General features: G+C 44.9%; 4 non-coding genes and 2 pseudogenes across 4 annotated transcripts; all 6 read left to right on the top strand.

Annotated features, from left to right (window-relative positions):
• The first annotated feature begins 8,642 nt into the window (after positions 1-8,642).
• LOC122644378 lies at positions 8,643-8,840 on the top strand. The gene has a single exon (XR_006330314.1). It is a non-coding gene; the product is annotated as a U2 spliceosomal RNA (small nuclear RNA).
• Positions 8,841-10,792: 1,952 nt separating this feature from the next.
• On the top strand, positions 10,793-10,953 carry LOC122644341. The gene has a single exon (XR_006330280.1). It is a non-coding gene; the product is annotated as a U1 spliceosomal RNA (small nuclear RNA).
• Positions 10,954-11,907: 954 nt separating this feature from the next.
• On the top strand, positions 11,908-12,039 carry LOC122644384 (annotated as a pseudogene).
• Positions 12,040-13,729: 1,690 nt separating this feature from the next.
• Positions 13,730-13,868, top strand: LOC122644385 (annotated as a pseudogene).
• Positions 13,869-15,620: 1,752 nt separating this feature from the next.
• LOC122644360 lies at positions 15,621-15,781 on the top strand. Its single transcript, XR_006330298.1, has one exon. It is a non-coding gene; the product is annotated as a U1 spliceosomal RNA (small nuclear RNA).
• A 2,647-nt stretch (positions 15,782-18,428) lies between these two features.
• LOC122644372 lies at positions 18,429-18,624 on the top strand. Its single transcript, XR_006330308.1, has one exon. It is a non-coding gene; the product is annotated as a U2 spliceosomal RNA (small nuclear RNA).
• The last annotated feature ends 1,000 nt before the right edge of the window (positions 18,625-19,624 follow it).

The raw sequence follows: 19,624 nt of genomic DNA, 5'->3' as shown, positions 1-19,624 counted from the left end.
TCCTGGAGGTGTCTAAGGAGCTACGTGTGACCTCTGCTGGTGCGGCCGAGAGCTCGGCTAGGGTTCTTGCCTTGGAGGAGGAGCTTCATTCGTTGAGGGGAAGGCATGAGGCGGAGCTGGCATCTGCAGGTGAGCGAGCTGTGGCTGAGTTCCAGGCATCCTCTGCGTTCTAGACACTGTATCAAGCGCAGCTTCAGCCTGCCTATGAGGGAGGGGTCCGGGACTTAGCCGCTTGTGTCCTGGAGGTGACCCCCGATTATGACTTCTCTGTCTTGGGGTTCTCTGAGTTTGCTACGACGCTTCTGGGTGTAGCGGTGGTGGAGAGCGTTCCAGTGTCAGAGGTGGGGGCTGCCCTGCCTGAGGGGGGTACTGCTGCGCGTCTTCTTGAGGTGGACATGATGTCTCCTGCTGGGTCGGAGGTGACCCACCCCTCTGTGGTCCCTTGACCCTATGGCCGTACCGATCCTGTAGACGTCTCAACCTTTTTTCTTTTTGAACTTGAGTTATAACTATTATGACTTTTCTATGTGATCGTTTTTGCTTTTCTTTGATTGCATTGTCTCTTGGTGATTGTTTGCGCATTGATGCTCTCTGACCCTTGATAGTCATAGGATTTTGGTAGTGGCGTTGCGCCTTGGTGATCATCAGACCTTGGTGGGTTAACGCCTTAGGCGTATAGCCTCAATGGTGGCATGGCGCCTTAGGCATAAAGCCTCAGTGGTGGCATGACGCCTTAGGCATAAAGCCTCTGTGGTGGCATAAAGCCTTAGGCATGAAGCCTCAGGAGTGGAATAACGCCTTAGGCATAGAGCCTCAGTGGTGGCATGTTGCCTTAGGCATGAAGCCTCAGTGGTGGCATGACGCCTTAGGCATGAAGCCTCAGTGGTGGCATGATGCCTTAGGCATAGAGCCTCAGTGGTGGCATGTTGCCTTAGGCATAAAGCCTCAGTGGTGGCATGACGCCTTAGCATAAAGCCTCAGTGTTGGCATGTTGCCTTAGGCATGAAGCCTCAGTGGTGGCATGACGCCTTAGGCATGAAGCCTCAGTGGTGGCATGACGCCTTAGGCATGAAGCCTCTGTGGTGGCGTGTTGCCTTAGGCCTAAAGCCTCCGAGATGGCGTGACGCCTTGGTGTAGTGGCAGTGATTTGATTGAGTGGTAGAAGAAGACAAGTATTCCTGAAACATCTCTTTATTTTGAATGAAATTCAAATTGACCTTGAAATAGTGAGGTCGTCTACTGCTGCTGTTACTACTACCACTACTGCTACTACTTGACTGCTACTATTGATGGGGCTGTTTGCTTCTACTGGTAATACTTCTTCAGGTGTTCTGAGTTCCAAGTACGGTCTACCTTCTTGCCCCCTGGAGTCTTCAAACGGTAGGTCCCTGGACGTATCTGCTTGGAGACTATGTAGGGTCCTTCCCGATTGGGCGTACGCCTTCCCCGCATTCGTGGGTGTGATGCACTTGCCCTCCGTAGGACTAGATCTCCCTGGTGGAATAGCCTTTCCTTGACCCTGGCATTATAGTACCTGGCAGTACGTTGCTGGTAGGCGACGTTCCTTAATAGTGCTCTCTCACGGACCTCATCTATAAAGTCTAGGTTCGCCCATAGTCCGTCGATATAGGTACGTTCGTTGAAGTGCAGAACCCTATGGGACATGGCGCAGACCTCTACTGGCGCCAATGCTTCAGTGCCATATGCTAGGCGGAATGGGCTCTCTCCTGTGGGAGGTCGTACTGTAGTTCGGTATGCCCACAGGACACTTGGTAACTCTTCGACCCATTTTCCTTTGGCTCCCTCTTGCCTTTTCTTGACTCCTTCCAGTAGTGTTTTGTTGGTGACCTCCACCTGACCATTAGCCTGTGGGTATGCTACCGATACAGGCCGATAGTCGATGTTGTAGCTGTGACAGAATGCTTGGAATTTAGGGTTGTTGAATTGTTTGCCGTTGTCTGAGACAAGGATCTGTGGTACCCCAAACCTATAGATTACGTCGTCGCGGACGAACTTCTCCATCTCTGTTTCTGTTATCTTGGCCAAGGGTTTAGCTTTGAACCACTTGGTGAAGTAGTCAATCGCGACGACCAGGTACTTTCTGTTTCCCGGTGCTGCGGTGAAGTTGCCTAAGATGTCCAGTCCCCACATGGCAAAAGGTATGGGGTTGAGGATTGATGTCAGCTTGGTGGCGGGTAGATGGGGTACTGGGGCGAACAACTGACATTGCTCACATTTCTTGGCATATTGGATGGCCTCCTCTTGCATTCATGGCCAGTATAGTCCCTGGCGGAGGATTTTGTAGGCTAGGGCTCGTCCCCCCATGTGGTTTCCACATATCCCCTCATGGACTTCGGCTAGGGCGTACTCTGCCCCCTTGGGTCCTAGGCACCGGAGTAATGGTACTGTTGCCCCCCGCTTGTACAGTACCCCGTCTAGGACGGTGTACTTTGCAGCTCTCATCCTGATCTTCCTTGCCTCGGCCTTGTCTTCTGGTAAGACGTCGTTCTAGAGGTAGTTGAGTAGAGGGTCCATCTAGCTAGGTCCCTCCTCGATTTCGTTAACCTGCTTTTCCTTATACGTTGGCTCATGCAGGATCTCAACATAGACTGCGCTAGCCAAATTTCAGAGTTTCTCATTGGCTAGCCTGGATAGGGCATCGGCGGCGGCGTTCTCATCCCTGGGAACTCGAACCATCTCGAACTTCACAAAACCCTCGATCAATGCTTGAGCATGTGCTAGGTATGATGCCATCCTATCATCTTTCGCCTCATACTCTCCATTCACCTGATTCACCACGAGCTGGGAGTCGCTCCGAGTGGATAGGTGTGTGACTTGGATGGCTCTGGCCACCCGAAGTCCAGCTAGTAGTGCCTCGTATTTTGCTTCATTATTGGATGCTTGGAAGGTGAATCGGAGAGCATATTGGATACGAAATCCTTCGAGGCTGGTTAATATGAGACTAGCACCGCTTCCCGACGCATTACTCGACCCATCCACGAACATGTCCCACGATCCGTGATCCTTCTCCTCAGGCTCCCCTATTTTTTATTCTATCTCAGACAGGATACACTCTGCAATAAAATCTGCAAGAGCCTGGCCTTTGATGGGTGTCCTTGGTTGGAACCTGATGTCATGCTCACTTAACTCCATCGCCCATGCTATCAATCATCCGGAGACGTCTGGCTTGTGCAGTATCTTCTTCAGAGGTAGGTCTGTGAGGACTATGATGGCATGGGCTTGAAAGTATGGTCATAGCTTCCTGGCTGCTATTACCAATGCATAGGCTACCTTCTTGATCATAGTGTACCTGGTCTCTGCATCGATCAGAACATGGCTGACGTAGTAGATAGGTCTCTAGACTTTGTCTTCTTCCTTCAGCAGTACTGCGCTGACCGTGACAGGGGTGGCGGCCAGGTAGAGCTGCAACTCTTCGTTAGGTTCTGGTCGCCCAAGTAGTGGTGGGCTCTCTAGGTACTCCTTCAATTCTCTGAACGCCTTCTGGCACTCTTCCATCCATATGAAATCTTTAGGGCTTCGGAGGTTCTTCAACGTTTTAAAGAATGGTAAGCACTTATCACCTGATCGTGACACGAACCTGGAAAGGGCGGCGACCCTTCCATTCAACCTCTGCACTTCCCTGACCGTCCGAGGAGGTGCCATCTCTTGGATGGGTTGGCTTCTATTCCACGAACTGAGACCATGAACCCCAGGAATTTTCCTGACGTTACACCGAAGGGGCACTTTGTAGGGTTTAGCTTCATCTGGTTCCTCCTCAGTACTGTGAATGCTTCCTCTAGGTCGGTTAGGTGTTGGTTGGCGTGGATGCTTTTCACGAGCATGTCATCCACATATACCTCCATGTTGCGCCCAATCTGCTCCTCGAACATCTTGTTGACCATCCTCTGATAGGTGGCCCCTACATTCTTCAACCCAAACGGCATGACGTTGTAGCAGTAGTTCTCTTTGTCCGTCAGAAACGCGGTGTAGGACTCATCACCCTCATGCATGAGGATCTGGTTATATCCGGAGTAGGCATCCATGAAACTCAGCATCTCATGGCCGGCGGTGGCGTCGATCAGTAGGTCGATCCTGGGCAGTAGGTACTCATCTTTTGGGCATGCCTTGTTTAGGTCGGTGTAGTCGACGCACATCCTCCACTTCCCACTTGGCTTTGGTATCAGGACCACATTTGTGAGCCAGGTTGGGAACTTCTCCTTTCTGATGAACCCTGATTGGCTTAACTTCTCGACCTCTTCCTTAATTGCTGCTTGTCGGTCGAGGGCTACGTTACACTGCTTCTGTTGAACGGACTTCCTAGTTGGGTCGACATGTAGTCGATGTTCCTCTATGGAATGTGGTATTCCCGACATGTCGGAGGTCGACCATGCGAAGACATCCATGTTCGCTTGGAGGAGGTGTCCAAGCCCTTCTTTCTGTTCCTTGCTTAGCAGCGAGCCTACCTGAACGACCTTGGAGGGGTCATCCCGGCTGAGGGGCCATAGGATGAGGTCTTCCACTGGCCTTCCCCTTCTCTCTGGTCACTGACCATGCTCTCTAGGCAGAGTGCCATTCCACGGGTGTTACCATTGTTCTTTTTCATGAAGGTGGCGTAGCACTCCCTTGCTTTCTTCTGATCTCCTCGGACTTCGCCTACCCCATTCTCAGTGGGGAACTTCATCTTCAGGTGAAGTGGCGATATGACTCCTCTAAGGGCTGTCAGTGATGGTCGCCCTAAGAGGCCGTTGAAGGATACCACGGACTTAACTACCATGAAATTCACCATGATGGTTACTTGTTGAGGGTGTACCCCGAAGGTGACGGGTAGTTCTATGGTACCTCTGATGGAGGCGGTGGCACCTGAGAATCCATGGAGGTAAGTGGGCTCTGGTTTGAGCTGGTCGTCCCCGAACCCGAACTGTTGATAGGCGTCCAAGGAGAGTGCGTCAACAGACGCCCCTGTGTCTATCAGTACCCTGTGTACAGGCCGGTTGGCTACCTCCACTTGTACTACCAGGGCATCTTCATGCGGGAAGTTTAGTCCTTCCAGGTCTTCATCCGAGAAGGAGATCACCGCCTCGGTCTTGGCTATCTTGCTTGGCTTCTCTGCCACTCCCACGAACCTGGCATGAGCTTTAGCTTTTCTGGTGGACTCTTGCCCCGGTCCTCCAAATATGGTGAGGATAGGAGGTCCCTTGGTGCCACTAGGTTCTGTTGCATCTCTCTGCTCTTCTGGGCGGTCTCTCTCTCGATCTGTTCTTCTTTCTTCTCGTCTCGGTTTCAGTCTGTCTCCTTCGCGACCTCTATCTCCTTGGCCTGAGCAGTTGTCATGTCTCCCCTTCACATACTTGTTCAAGCTTCCTACTCTTACCAGTTGTTCTATCTCTCTCTTTAATTGATAGCACTCCTCTGTGTCGTGCCCATTCTCTTTGTGGAAGAGACAATATTTGTTAGGGTTTCGCTTCTCTGGTCTTGCTAGCATGGGTCGTGGCCAATGGAGTAGGTCACGGTCTTGGATCTGCATGAGTATCTGGGACCTGGGGGTGTTCAGTGGTGTGAACTTAGGGGTGCTTCCCTCTCACTTCTCTCTGGGCGACGGTTTGTCCTCCTAGATGGGCGGTCGCTCTTCTCTTGTCGACGCTCTGTCTTCAACCTCTTACCCTCTTTGCGGTCATCAGGTGCTGACCTCTTGTTGTCCTGTGGCTTAGCCTCGATTATTTTTGTTCTAGCTTGTAGTACCTCGGCCATATTTGCAAACTCGTTACACCGCTCTAGGAGCTCTTTCATAGTCCTGGTCTCATGACGTGCCAGATCCTTGATCATGTCCAGATCCCTGATGCCTCCTGCTAGGGCTGCATGTTGTGTCTGGTCATCCAAGTCTCGAACCTCCAGGGACTCCTTGGTGAACCTGCTAACGTATTCCCTGAGAGATTCCCCAGGGTTCTGTACCACGTTCAGTAGATTGACGGTGGTCTTCTTCTGCTTGACGCTGCTTTGGAAGCGGGTGATGAACTATTCGCATAGCTCTACGAACGAGCATATAGATCTCGGTCGTAGTCTGGAGAACCATGATGTGGCTGCTCCCTTGAGGGATACAGGGAATGCCCGACAGGAGACCACGTCCGACCCACCATACAGCATCATCATGCCATTAAAGTAGTTGATGTGGTCATTAGGGTCAGTGGTACCGCTGTAAAGTTCAAAGGTGGGTAGTCGAAACCTGGAAGGTAGCGTGGCTGACATGATCTCCGTCGAGAATGGGTGTTGTCCAGGTATAGAATGTGTCTCGCCTTTGGTCTGCTTCTTCAACCCTTCCAGCTTCTCATCCAGATCGCGGAGTCTTCGATCGAGCTCCTCGTCCCATGTCTGTCCCTCACGCCTGGCCGGACATTCGCTGTGACCCCGTTCACGCTCTCTCTTGGATGTCCCCTCCCGCCTTGAGTGTTGGCGGGATGGTGAATGGTCACACCGTGATGATCCCTGTCGTGAAGGTGAGGGGCTTTCCTCTCTGTAGGTCCGGCTTCGTCGTGGTATGTGACCTTCTTCAAGTCGTCCATCGAACACAGACCTCCGGACCGATCTCTGCGGGCTAGGCACCCTCGGCCTGGGTGTTGGCGTCCTCCCGCGTTCTGACCGTGGCGAGAGGTCTCTTGTTCTCCTGGGACGCTGGGAAGGCTCCCCCCGCTGCGGAGTGGGGGTTGCCCATTGTGCAAGTCTCTCTGATCCCACACCCCTGGGAGATGATCTCCTAGGGTTCGGCTCTTGTCGAGGTACGGACTCCACCCTTGCTAATGGCAACGTCCTTCGGCGGTGAGAAGTCGCACGCTGTGTCAAGTATTCTCGAAAGAGTCGTTGTTCATCGAGGATCTATCGTTGCAGGTCATTGATCTGACCCACAGTGGCTGGAGCATTGGGGTCAGGTATCACCTCCACCACCACATCGTCTGCCTCGTCATTGTTGGGCTCGTCGACCACAAACTGGTCATTAAGGGGGGTCTCTTCCTCCAGAGGGACATGGTCCTGGTCGTTGGCTCTGCGGCGAGAGCACTCGGGGTGGTGATCCATTCCTTGCTCCGTTGTTGGTGGTGGTAGTCTTTCTTCGTGCCATTGAATGAATATGGAAGCGAGCTAGTAGTCAGTAATGGCTAGCGTCGTTCCCACAGACGGCGCCAATCTTTGCGTCAAGAAATCGTCGAGCGGTCCTGCGAGTGCCGTCACCTACAAGTGGACCAAGGGGTCAACAGAGAGAACCGGTGTGGTCCCAGCCTGGGGCTCTCCGATGCCAAAGTTAGATCTCTTGAGCAAACAGATGAATAGTGATTATTTAGTATGAGTTTAGATGTCCCTCTATGGGGTTGTGTACCTTGCCTTTTATAGTAGTGTATGGCGGTGTGGAGAGTCCCAGTTTGATGGCGATTGTGCCGTTGAGTGGATAGAGGCCCTGGGTAACGGGGCTCTATCCTGATTGACCATCTCCCCGCGGGAGGGAGTGTCCTGGTGGTATCAAGATCCTTGGTGGATAGATACCCGCGTGTGGTGATAACGTCATTGGTGCTTGAATCCGTCTGGGTGACGTGACTTCTAAGCGGTGGCCTAGAGTCCTGGTGGTGACATGAGTCTATAGTGATACGATTGGGTCATAGATGAGTAGCCCCGATGTCTGTGCACCTCACGTCTGCGTCCACGATACCGTGCCTGGGTATAGGCCGCGCCTGGGTGAGAGGCCGCGCCAGGGTGTGGCCGCCTGGGTGGGGCCGTGCCTGGGTGAGAGGCCGCCTGGGTGTGGCCGAGCCTGGGTGGTGGCCTTTGGGTGAGGCCGTGCCTAGGTGTGGCCGTGCCTGGTCCAGGCCGTGCCTGGGTGTGGCCGCGCCTGGGTGCTGGCTGTGCCCGGGTGGTGGGACCCCGGTTCGTTCCCCTTGGTTATGGAGCGGGTCGTCTTGTGACACGTGGCGGCCATTGATTGGTCCGGTGAATCTTGGATGTATCACCACCTAAATCCAAAGTTTGGGTAGGAAAAAAGGCAATTGATTTACCATCTAATGATGTAGGAAGGATAAATTTGAGCTTGTACCCTTCTTCTTTAAATGAAAACCAGCAAACAAACCAGACCAAGTTGTAGGAGAAATTCCAAGAAGTTGAAGAAGAAGTAGACTCAGGAGCCATCCGCAATTTGTTTGCAGTACTTCAGTTCGAAACATTTAAGATCTAAAGAGATTTATCCTTTTTCTCTTTAATCCCATTTTCTTCAAACTTGAACAATTACAACCCACCCACCCAAGCTTATTTATGGGAAGACAAGACAAGAGCCTCAGACCATCAAAAACTTCACACCTCCTTTCATTCTGTAGAAAACAAATCATTTTATGGGTTAGAGTATCGGAGGTATTGGCATAGGCTCTTAGCACTTGTGACTTGTGATTGCACTCTCTTGTAATAGGCATATATATATGCTCTTGGCATAGGCTCTTAGCACTTGTGACTTGTGATTGCACTCTCTTGTAATAGGCATATATATATGCTCTATCATGTGAAGAGGCCAAAAGCAAGGAAAGTGAAAGGTGAATAATCCCACATCGGCTAGAGAGAGAATAGGGATGGATGGAGTCTGGTTATAAAAGGAGAATCAAGATATTAAATAAAGCATACCTTTCTCGGCCTTTTGGCTAAGATCAAGTGTAGTATCTGTTCTTATCAGTTTAATATGTGATACGTGGTTCATCGATCCACATGATATTAAATTAATTTTTCTTTGGGGAAAGGCCCACTAACAGTGGCTTGCTACTGGGGTCTTTAAGCGTCGCTCATGCGTTGCACTACTGCACGGGCCCGGCGCACCCCTATCAAAACTAGTTAAAAGATTTTGCAATATTCAGATCCATCGGTCGGTTCAATCAGGCGATCCTAAATCTTGAGAAGTTAGATGTTATACTTATACTAGTATGAACACGGCTAAAAATGTAAAAAAAAATTACATTTTTATAAAAAACACAGGGACAAATATGGCATAGGTGCATGAGTTTGAGCGATCATCGGCTGATCCAACGAATACCCAAATCACAAACCATGGTTTAAACCACTTTGGGGCCTATTCTCATCCCCTATCACCCTATTAAAGATCTCCAATTCCAACCAAAAAAAAAAAAAAGAAATAGATATTATACCATACTAATCAAACGGTTCTGATCATTGGTTCCACTAATGCCCTAAGTCATGCATGGCGGGTCCCCCACCTACTAATAAAGCTTCACAATAGATTCGATCCATCTAGGTTTTCAAGAATGCATGGTTTCAAGAATCCAATGGTTTCCTTTATTAAAATTAACAAGAAAGAGTTTGGGCTCTCTTGGGTCGAGCAGGGTTCAAAATCTAGGCATCCGAACCTTTTTGGATTGGGATCGGATCAATACAAGACGGTCAGGATCGGTTAAAAAACCCCTAAAATCATTTTTATTTTTTTTTTATGGACTAGGTCATGTATCGGCCAAAGTTTGTGAGTATTTTGATCTCGGTATTGGATTGCCCGATGTTATCTGAATCGGATCAATCAATATCGGTTGGTATCGATGAATATTGATCAAGATAATATAAACAAATAAAAAAACTTACAAACTTTAAAAAAATAAAAAATTATTCAGTAAGATCAATCAAGATCGCATTGGATCGGATCAACCAATCCAGCGAACATTGTAACCGCTTCTTTCTCTCTCTCTCTCTCTCATCTTTCTTTCTTTCCGGGGTTGATGTGTTTTTTACAATGACAAAGATAAAAGCATCTAATAGAGCTGCAACTCCACCTTGGGCCGATGGGATCGGATCCAGTTCCACCTGTTTGATAAAACATCAAAAGCATATTCCAAGCTCGATCGATCGATCGAGAGGGATTGGATTGGGTTGATACTGATTCTTGGCCGACCTGGTTCAAAACCTTTTGAAAAAGTACACACTATCTAAGCCGATATGGGTCCAATACAAACAAATCTGGGCCGATACCGGAGTGGTGCCGAATGACACAAATGTGAAGCAGGAGGGTCGATCCCGTGACGTCCCAAGGGCATGCATTCTACTTGCAAACCACCGATCAACTGAGCAAGCAGTTGTTCGGTAAGGTTCCTCTTCACATGTTAAGTTTCAACCAAAATGGAGTTTGCCAAGTGATAAAATTAAGTATTGGGGAAGAGTTTTTTTATCCGGGAGTGTGGCCCTTGTGTTGACGAGAGCACTTGAGAAGCATCAATATGGATGAGATTTCTATCTTTCATAGGGGGTGGGGTGGTCATTTCATGCTATCTATGTCTATGTGCAGGATCTACAGTCCGGAACATAGTCGGTTTTCCCTAAAGTATTATAAAATTTAGAATAGTGGAAATCCTCAATCAACTTATGTGGGACATATAATGATTGCCACATCCCCTGAAAGGATGGAAATGAAGGGGTGCAATGGTCATTTTGGGCTCCCATGTGTTTGGGTGTAGGGACGACATCCGTTGTGCAACCAAGTGGCATTCTCTTTTCCTTTTTCTTAAATATTCAACTGACCATTTTCTTAAATATTCAACTGCCCACAATTGCATTTCATTTTCAAAGTTGAAAGCTAATCTCTCAGTGTACCCCTCACTTCTTTAACGTCCAAATAAGTCATTTATGTAACTAGAGGACCAAAATCATTTGTAGATACACAAATAAAAATAAGATAATATGGGAAAGGAAGTGGGTTTTTAGTCCCACATTGGTGAGCTAGTAAAGAAGAGAAAGGAGACTACCGTATAACTAAGGGACAACAATAAAGTAATACATACTTACCTGGACGGGGTTTATGGGTGATCAAGAAGGCCCATTGCCTAGGTTGGTGACCTCCATTGCACTTGGGAGGGGTGCCCGCCTAACATCTCCCCAAGTGGGAGAGTGTACGTCATAATTTGTGGCAGCGGGGGTACGCGTTCGCGCGGCCCCTACCAAATTCTCAGTTAAATATTTCCTTTTTGATTGTCATTCTATACGAGTGCATTGAATTTTTATTTGCTTCATTTCCTTCCCGTTCTATGCAGTGCTTTTGGGCAAGGGTAGGGTGATTATTTTTGGCTCTGACTGAGGGCTTGGGCGGGCCAAAGTTGAGGCTTTGGGCTGAGCCTAGCTCGACCTTGTCTTCTTCTTCTCCCTACCCTACCATGCATAAGGCTGAAGGTTGATATGGACAAAGAACTACATCATGGGTGTCTACTGTCTAGTGGCTTTTAATTTCAATTGTTCCTGCTGAATTCTAAAATGATATCTCAAAGCCCGTGAGGTTCTATATGTATTTCTAGTCCCAAGGCATAAGGTGTGTAAATCTTTTTAGCAGATGTTTGAGTGTGAATATTTCTTCTTTTATAATTGACAAATCCTTTATTTGAGTTAGCGAATTCTAATCAACCAACCAATCTATGTTTGAGTGCCAATATTTTTTAGGATCAAATTTGAGAGCGTATGGATCGAAGGGACCGGGGTTCCAGATAAAATCATCCTATACACATCCTAACAAAAGTGATTAGTTGTTTACTTCCATCAGATAAAGTATTATGGGTCCAAGTTCTCAAAGCTAGATACTAACCCGTTGAAGATTATTTGATGCCAAGTGTCCTTCAAATGCACCTTGGACTTGGAAAGGCATGTAGCAATGTATTCTAGTCCTTAAGGCATAAGTTGATGTTATGTTTTTGAATAATATCCACTGTGTGAATAGAATAAGCAGTGAATTAAGGTATTTTTCTCAACCCCCAAAAAAAAAATTAGGGTATTTTTTAGAGGAAAAATTTAAGAAATCATTGAACAAGAAAAGAAGTGAAAGATGAATAATCCCACATTGGTTAGAGAGGAAAAAGGATAACTAGAGATAGGTTATAAAATAGAAATTAAGATAGTAAAAAAAGCATACCTTTCTCGGCCTTTTGGCTAAGACTAAGTGTAGTATCTGTTCTTATCAGTTTAATATTAAGGGCGTTGTTCTCTGTGCCGCAGCCTAGGTTGCACCCAGGCACATGGGGGTGGGTGCAATGACCACCCTGCCCCCTGCATAGGCTGCCCATGTGCTTGGGCGCAGCCTGTGCTGCGGCACCGAGGATATTCTCCCTTAATATTAATAATAGGGTTTTTTATAATTACCATCCAAAAAACTTTGATATCTACCATTACCCCCCTAAAAACTTTCAAACAACTATTACCCTCCCCTGTTGCATACTAATAACTAACTGACCCCCACCATTATATTTCCGTAACGGAGAGGGTTAATTGTGATAGTGTGCTGTTGTTACGGATTTTCTAGGTCCAAAATGTCCTTTTGGGGTGATAATTATAAAAAAAAACCCCACCCCATCACCGTCCCTTCTCCTCTTCCTCCTTCTCCTTCTTCTTTAATTGCAGTCCGATGTTTATTCTAAAAATCTTCCCGACCTGCAACCCATCTGAGAACTCAGGGAAGAAGAAGAAAAGGAAGATTGGAAGAAAAGGAAGCTCTCAACATCGGACTGTTGTTGTAGTGTACTGGTGTAGTGGGAATTCTTCTTTCCCAAATCGTTTGCTTTAACCAAAACCCAGAAGAATCAGGTTTTTAAACAAAAATTTATAATAACGATGGGAAGCAAAACCAAAGCTTAGAAACAACTAGCTTTGACTTCTTGTAAAAACCCTCTCTCTCACACAAAAAAAAAGGGTTTTAGATTTAAGCAGGCCCTAATTTCTTTAGGTTTTCTATTGTTTATTGTCCAATTGAAATTAGGAGTATATCAAACAAGGTGGAATGGATCTGAATCAAATAATCAATACCGAAAAATGTTTGAATGAAATGGTAACGAAGAATTCACAACCACATATATCGTCAACAGATGCAACGATTCCTTTTAACAAGCAGGACTGAACTGCTGAAATCAAAACCTGGCGGACACAGGGAAGTTGCAGGTTTGTTTTCCACTTGGTTCTCAGGACTGAGAAGGTTTTTGGGTTTGATATTCAAGGGTTAGGGTCGCCTAAAGGAAGGTAACTTACAGCCTAGATCTGAAAAGAAAAGAGGGGGGAACCATTTAACTAGTTGGTCTGCAAAGCCCAAAATGGAGACCAGTCAGGGCTTGCGGCAATCGGTGATGGAAGAGAAAAAGTAAGGGTTCTGTTTTTTTTTCTTTTTTGGAGATAGCGGGTGTAGAAGAGGAACATAATCAGAATGTAAGAACTGTAATGGCATTTTTTTATGCTGAGACAATTGATGCACACGAGAACACTAAAAATCAGAATGGAAATTTTGTTGAAGAAAAACAGAGAAATGCATAGAAGCATAGTTTAGGATAAGAGAATCATGAGGCTGAGATACTTCAAGGGTTAGGGTCGCCTAAGGGAAGGAAACTTACAGCCCAGATCTGAATAGAAAAGAGGGGGGGGGGGGGGGGAGGGACTAGGAAGATCGAAACAACCTTGCTGCAACTCATCTTCCCCAATCGATTTAGGGAAGATGGGTTGCAGGTTTTTTTATCAACATAGAAACGGTGATGGGGTGGGGTTTTTTTACAATTACCACCCCAAAAGGGTATTTTTGTCTTAAAAAATCCGTGACAACGGTACACTGTCACGACTAATCCTCTCCGTTACGAAAATGTAACGGGACCAGTTAGTTATTAGTATGCAGCAGAGGAGGGTAATGGTTGTTTGAAAGTTTTTAGGAGGGTAACAGTATCAAAAATTTTGGGGTGGTAATTATAAAAAACCCATATCTGATACATGGATCATCGATCCACATGATATTAAATTAATTTTTCTTTGAGAGAGGGCCCACTATAATAGCTTGCTATTGGGTCTTCAAGCGTCGCCCATGTGTTGCACTACTGCACGGGCCTGGCGCACCCCTACCAATACTAACTTCAAAATTTTTTGGAAGATCTCATCAATCTTGAAGTTGGGGAGAATAATAACTTCTAGGGTAAATAAGCCCTGGACCCAGTGATACTTATCAAACGGTTGGTATCATTCAACAATTCCAACACTTCATGTACATCCATGGGTCCCACTAATGGCCCCTAAGTCATGTATGGTGTGATAAAAACATCTAATGGAGCTGCAACTCTAATCATCCACAATCAGATCACATCCAAAAGATTTACGCAACCAAACGCTTCATAAAACATCTGATGTGTTAGCATTCTCCATTTCTTTTTCATTGATAATATTACAGGTTGTTCATTTTAATTTGTTCTTTCTATACGATTGGGTGATGTGCATTAGAATTTAACTCATCTCCAGGGAGCCCAGCACACCCAGGGTGCTGCCAGTTGTTGGGCTGTGCCACACACATCTTTAGGCGTTGCCGAGATGTGTGCGGCATAGCTCAACCGTTGGATGCCCCCTGGCAGCACCATGGGCACTAAGCTTCCTGGAGACGATCCTGATCCTCTGCATTATCTTCCCAGGGTAGGCAAAGAACGAGGAATCGATATCGAATTGGTGGAAACGGCTCGGGTGGATACTGAATCTTAAAACCATGACAGTGGCGAATCAGGGTCCGATCTTGAAACATTACCTTTTTCCTGACTCCAACCCAATTTAAGGCCGATATAGATCGATCCAAATTGGTATGTGTTTGATATTGATATCCGAGTAGAAGGAAGGGGTGCCTTATGGCACAAATGTGAAGCAAGATAGTCGGCACAAATGTGAAGCAAGATAGTCGATCCTGTGACCTTCTAGGGGCATGCAATCGGTTGGTAAGCCAACTTAGCAAGTAGTTGTTCACTAAGGTCCCTCTTCACATGTTAAGATTCAATATAAATGGAGTTTGTCAAGCGACAAAATAATTTTACCAAAAAAAAAGTGACAAAATAAAGTAGGGAGAGGGTTTGGTACACAGCTAATGTGTAGTTTCATGCCTTGGAAGAGGGATATTATGGAAAAACATTAATAATAGGGGGGTATATGAGACATTTTACAAGGATATGCTACAGTGATTGAGTCTTATGAGGGGTGTCAGCATACAATTATGAAATTAACCTGCCGTTGGGCAAATCTCTTACCCAATAAAATATTATAAAATTTAGAACCGTGAGGATATGGTATATCGACAAATGTGGGAAGACATACAAATTGATTCGAGTCTAAAATTTGCCATGTGGTTAATCTATATTATTTCTTAAGAGCAAAATGCTAACCAGTGGAAAATGGTCATGTAGCCCTTGTGGACTGTATCAGCACGGAGACCAATGAAGGGGTGCGCCCAAATGCATTGGTTTGGTTGAGATTTTTTATTTCACTAGGGCTGAATAGTCTTTTTGTGCACTCTTATGTCTGGGCGTAAGAACCACGAGACCAGTTAACGTTCCTTTTCTCAAATTTTAAATATTCATCGATTCAAAATTGAAGTTTCAGCTAGTCTTTCACTGTAACCCTCACTTCTTTAATAATTTTTTATCTTTTTTGATAAATACTTCTTTAATGATCAAATAAGTCATTTGTGTTGCGGAGAACCAAGATCATTTGCATACATGGATACAAAAGTAATATAGAATTGAAAGGAAGGTGGGGTTTTTTTTTAATCCGATATAGGACAGCCAGTAGAAGATAGAAAGGAGACTTAGAGTACAAATAAGAGAAAGCAATGATTGTGCAACATACTTACTTGGATGGGGTCTATGGGTGATCAAGAAGGCCCATTGCCTAGGTTGGTGACCTCCATTGCACTTGAGAGGGGTGCCCGCCTAACATCTCCCCAAGTGGGAGAGTGTACGTCATAATTTGTGGCAGCGGGGGTACGCGTTTGCACGGCCCCTACCCAACTCTAACTTAAATATTTTAATGTCACTTAAGTTTTAGGTGAGTGTTCTGTTCTTAACCAATTAAGAACGGTTAGACAAAAATCCATGGCCATGATGGCCCAATTGAAGAAGCTCCACAGCCATTTAAAAAAAAAAAAAAAAACCAACATGAATGCACATTTGAGTATTATTCCAATCTAACAGCTAGGAATGTGATAGCATTCTACAAATGACATAATTAATTTATACTTTTTGGATTCGACTTTGGTTTGTGGTTTATATGGACGTTTTGGGTGTCAAGAGCTATTACAACTCAACTCAGCATTATTCCAACTAAATGGGGTTTGGCTACACGGATCCTTACCCTCCAATCAGTTCTGTTTTGAATGTCTTGAACTATTATACAAATTAATTTTCTGATAAAATGCCTAAGTTATCTGATCCCATAGTTACAAAGCCATGTCCATGGGCTTGGTTCTAAATTACAAAACAGTCTTATCAAAAGAACAAATAATGCAACATTGAGATACACATGACCTTGATCATTGGTTTCTTACTGGATCATGTTAACGGCAATCATCTCATCAAAGACCTTGTGTACAAACACAGAACAACAAAATATTACACAATATTCCTTGTATCCTAATACCATTAACTTTGTATGGATTAAGATGAGTAGCCAAACAAATAAGATTTTCTAAACAATGAAAATATGGTTCATTTCGGCCTCATCAATCACCAACATAATTGGACAAGATATTTACATAATGCCAAACATTGCTATTAAAATTTGAATTGGAATCTAAATTGGAATTGATGGAGGATAATTCTGTACAACAAAAAATGGGTGAGTTAGAAAGGTAAGAAAATCTCACTTTCTAGTTGTTAGGTTCTCTTCTTTTGATCACCTGGAACAAAGAAAAGTGGAGAAACTATTTGTTTTGCCCAAATCTTTATTTTCAATTATTACTCTAGAATGTTGAGTAAGGAATGATTGTATTAGAATCAAATTGGGAGTTGCACCAATTCAGGACAAGCTTCGTGAGAGCCGCTAAAGGTAGTATGGTCATGTCCAACGGAGACCTATGGAAGCATCGGTAAGGAAGAGTGCCCAGATTCAGTTTGACGGAGCTAAAAGAAGTAGGGACAGGCCTAAGATGACTATTGGAGAAGTGGTAAGAAAGGATATGCATGTGGTAGGGCTCGATCCTAGTATGACCGTAGATAGAGTTGTTTGGAGGACTAGGACCCATGTAGTCGACCCCTTGTAAGGGAATGTTCCTGGAATGCTGTTTTGACTTTTTTCATTTACTTATTTTCTATTCTTCTTTCTTTTACTTCTTGTACTTCTTTTTTACTTCTCTTATTTCTTTTATTGTCATATCCTCTTCGGATCCATCTAGCCGATCCCATTTAGTTGGGATAAGGTTATAGTTGTTGTTGTTGTTGTACTCTAGTATGGTGAAATCCATATGATCCTATAACGGAGTCCCTAATTCAAAATGTTTAGGTAGGAAAAAGGCAACTAGCCGGTTTACCATCTAATTGTGTTGGAAGGATAAATTTGAACTTGTACCCTTCTTCTTAAATGAAGAACCAGAGGTTGGAGAAATTCCAAGAAGACCATCTGAACGAATGGGAGAAGAAGGTTTGAGGGGAGGGGATAGGTTTTGGGTATGGGTTTCCATGATCTCATGTGGAGGGGATGGGCTAAGGCTTGGAGTATGGGTGGTTGAGGTAGTGAGCCGATTAGGAAATGGGGGGAAGTGCTGTCTTGAGGGATCTGACATGGATTATATTTACCGAAGAAGATGAAGATGAGGGAGATGAAATTGAAGAGGAAGGGAAGAAGGAGACTTGGGAGCCATTCGGAATTTGTATGCAATATTTCAGCTCGAAACATTTATGATCTGAAGAGATTTATCGTTTTTCTCTTTGATCCCATTTTCCTCAGACTTGGATGATTACAACCATTGTCTTGTTTTTTGCAACAGGCACTCGATTAGAAAAACAAACCCTAGAATGGTGATTTTGCAGAAGAAAATCGAAGAGAAAGAGAAGGTTACATCCACAGCCGACCGATAGAACGATTCTACTACTTCTGTAAAGCAAAAATACAAACCCTCAATCTCACATCTCTCAAAGAGATAACAACATTATATAAGAAAACCCTAACCTAAAAAGTACAGAGCTACCCTTAGAGAACCACTTGGTTTAGTTCGGACCTGAACTAATATATGGTCAAAATATATATCAAATCGAAGATCACGAGGAACTCTACAGGAGACAAATCTACGATGTTGATGCAATGATGTATGCACTTTTAAGCCATTCTGGCATGTTTCGAAAACAAAACAACCCATTAAAGAATCACCAATAACTCACTCACCTAGACTTATTTCTAGGAAAACAAGACAACAGCCTTAACCCATTAAAAACTTCACACCTCCTTTTATGGGTGAAGAGCATCGAGGTAGGCTTACTGGCATAGACGCTTAATACTTAGTGACCTATGAATAGAGTCTCTTGCAATAGTTCTCATATACTCATGTAAGGAGGTTAAAGCTAGAAAAGAGAATGGTCAATACTCCCACATCGGTTAAAGAGAGAATAAGGATAGGTGGTGACCCTCAATAAAATGGGAATCGAAACGAGTTTCAAAGCATACCTTTCTCGGCCTTTTGGCTAAGATCAAGTGTAGTATCTGTTCTTATCAGTTTAATATCTGATACGTGGGTCATCGACTCACATGATATTAAATTAATTTTTCTTGGGGGAGGGTCCACAATAGTAGCTTGCTACTGGGATCTTCGTGCGTCGACCATGTGTTGCACTAGTACACGGGCCTGGCGCACCCCTACCAAAACTAATTAAAAGTTTTGCAAATATCCAAATCTGACGGCTTAAATGAACAGGTAACCATTAATCTTAAGGTTTGGTTGGGAAAACGATTCTAGACTCTGGATTGAAAAACATATAGTAATAGCTTCTAATTTCCCTGGCCCCCATTGGTACCTTATCAAACGGCTGTGATTCATTAAACCACTCCATCCATGTATCATGTATGTATGGCGGGTCCCTTCTGCCTACTAATAAACCTTCACATTATAACAAAGAACCAAGGTTTCATTCAATAAAGAAATCCAAATAGTTGCTTTGATACTGGAAGAAGAGTATTTTGGGCTCACTGGATTGAATTGCAGGTACCAATAGATGCTTTGTTCCCTGGCACGCCGTGAGCCTGAACAGGGCCTGAGTTGAGATATCTGATCCTGAGGGCAGGTCAGGGTTAAGAATTTCTAGCCCTGAGTTATGGTCAGGTCGGGCTAGGGTTGAGGCTTCGGTTTGAGTCCGGCCTGGCCTAGTCCGACCCTATTTTAAGTTATACTATAAAATATATATTGATATACTATATATATTATAAACTTTAAATATCACACATATTTTCTTTTATATATATATATATATATATATATATATATATATATAAATATAATAAGTGATAATATATTTTATTATAGTGTTATTTTATATAAAATTGATAATTTTCTCCAAAACCCAGCCCAACTCAATCTAGTCCATGCATCTCTCCCTTCCCCCACTCCATGATCGGGGCCAATCAAAGTCACCCAACTTGACCCTGAGGGCGGGTCAGAGTTGAATTTTCCAGGCCCTGAGTCAGGTCAGGTCGGACCTGGGCCCAACTAAGGTGACTTAGGGTTGGACCGGGGTCTTAAAAAAGCCTGGCCCAACCCAACCCCGCCCTAACTGCAACTCTACCCTGGCCCCATTGAATTGGATCGGATCGGATCCAATTCCACCTGAGTGATAAACATCAAAAGCATTGATTCTAGGCTCGA

This window comes from Telopea speciosissima, chromosome 10 (genome assembly GCF_018873765.1).
Source record: "Telopea speciosissima isolate NSW1024214 ecotype Mountain lineage chromosome 10, Tspe_v1, whole genome shotgun sequence".
Classification (NCBI taxonomy): domain Eukaryota; kingdom Viridiplantae; phylum Streptophyta; class Magnoliopsida; order Proteales; family Proteaceae; genus Telopea; species Telopea speciosissima.
This window is presented reverse-complemented; position numbering and strand designations above follow the sequence as displayed.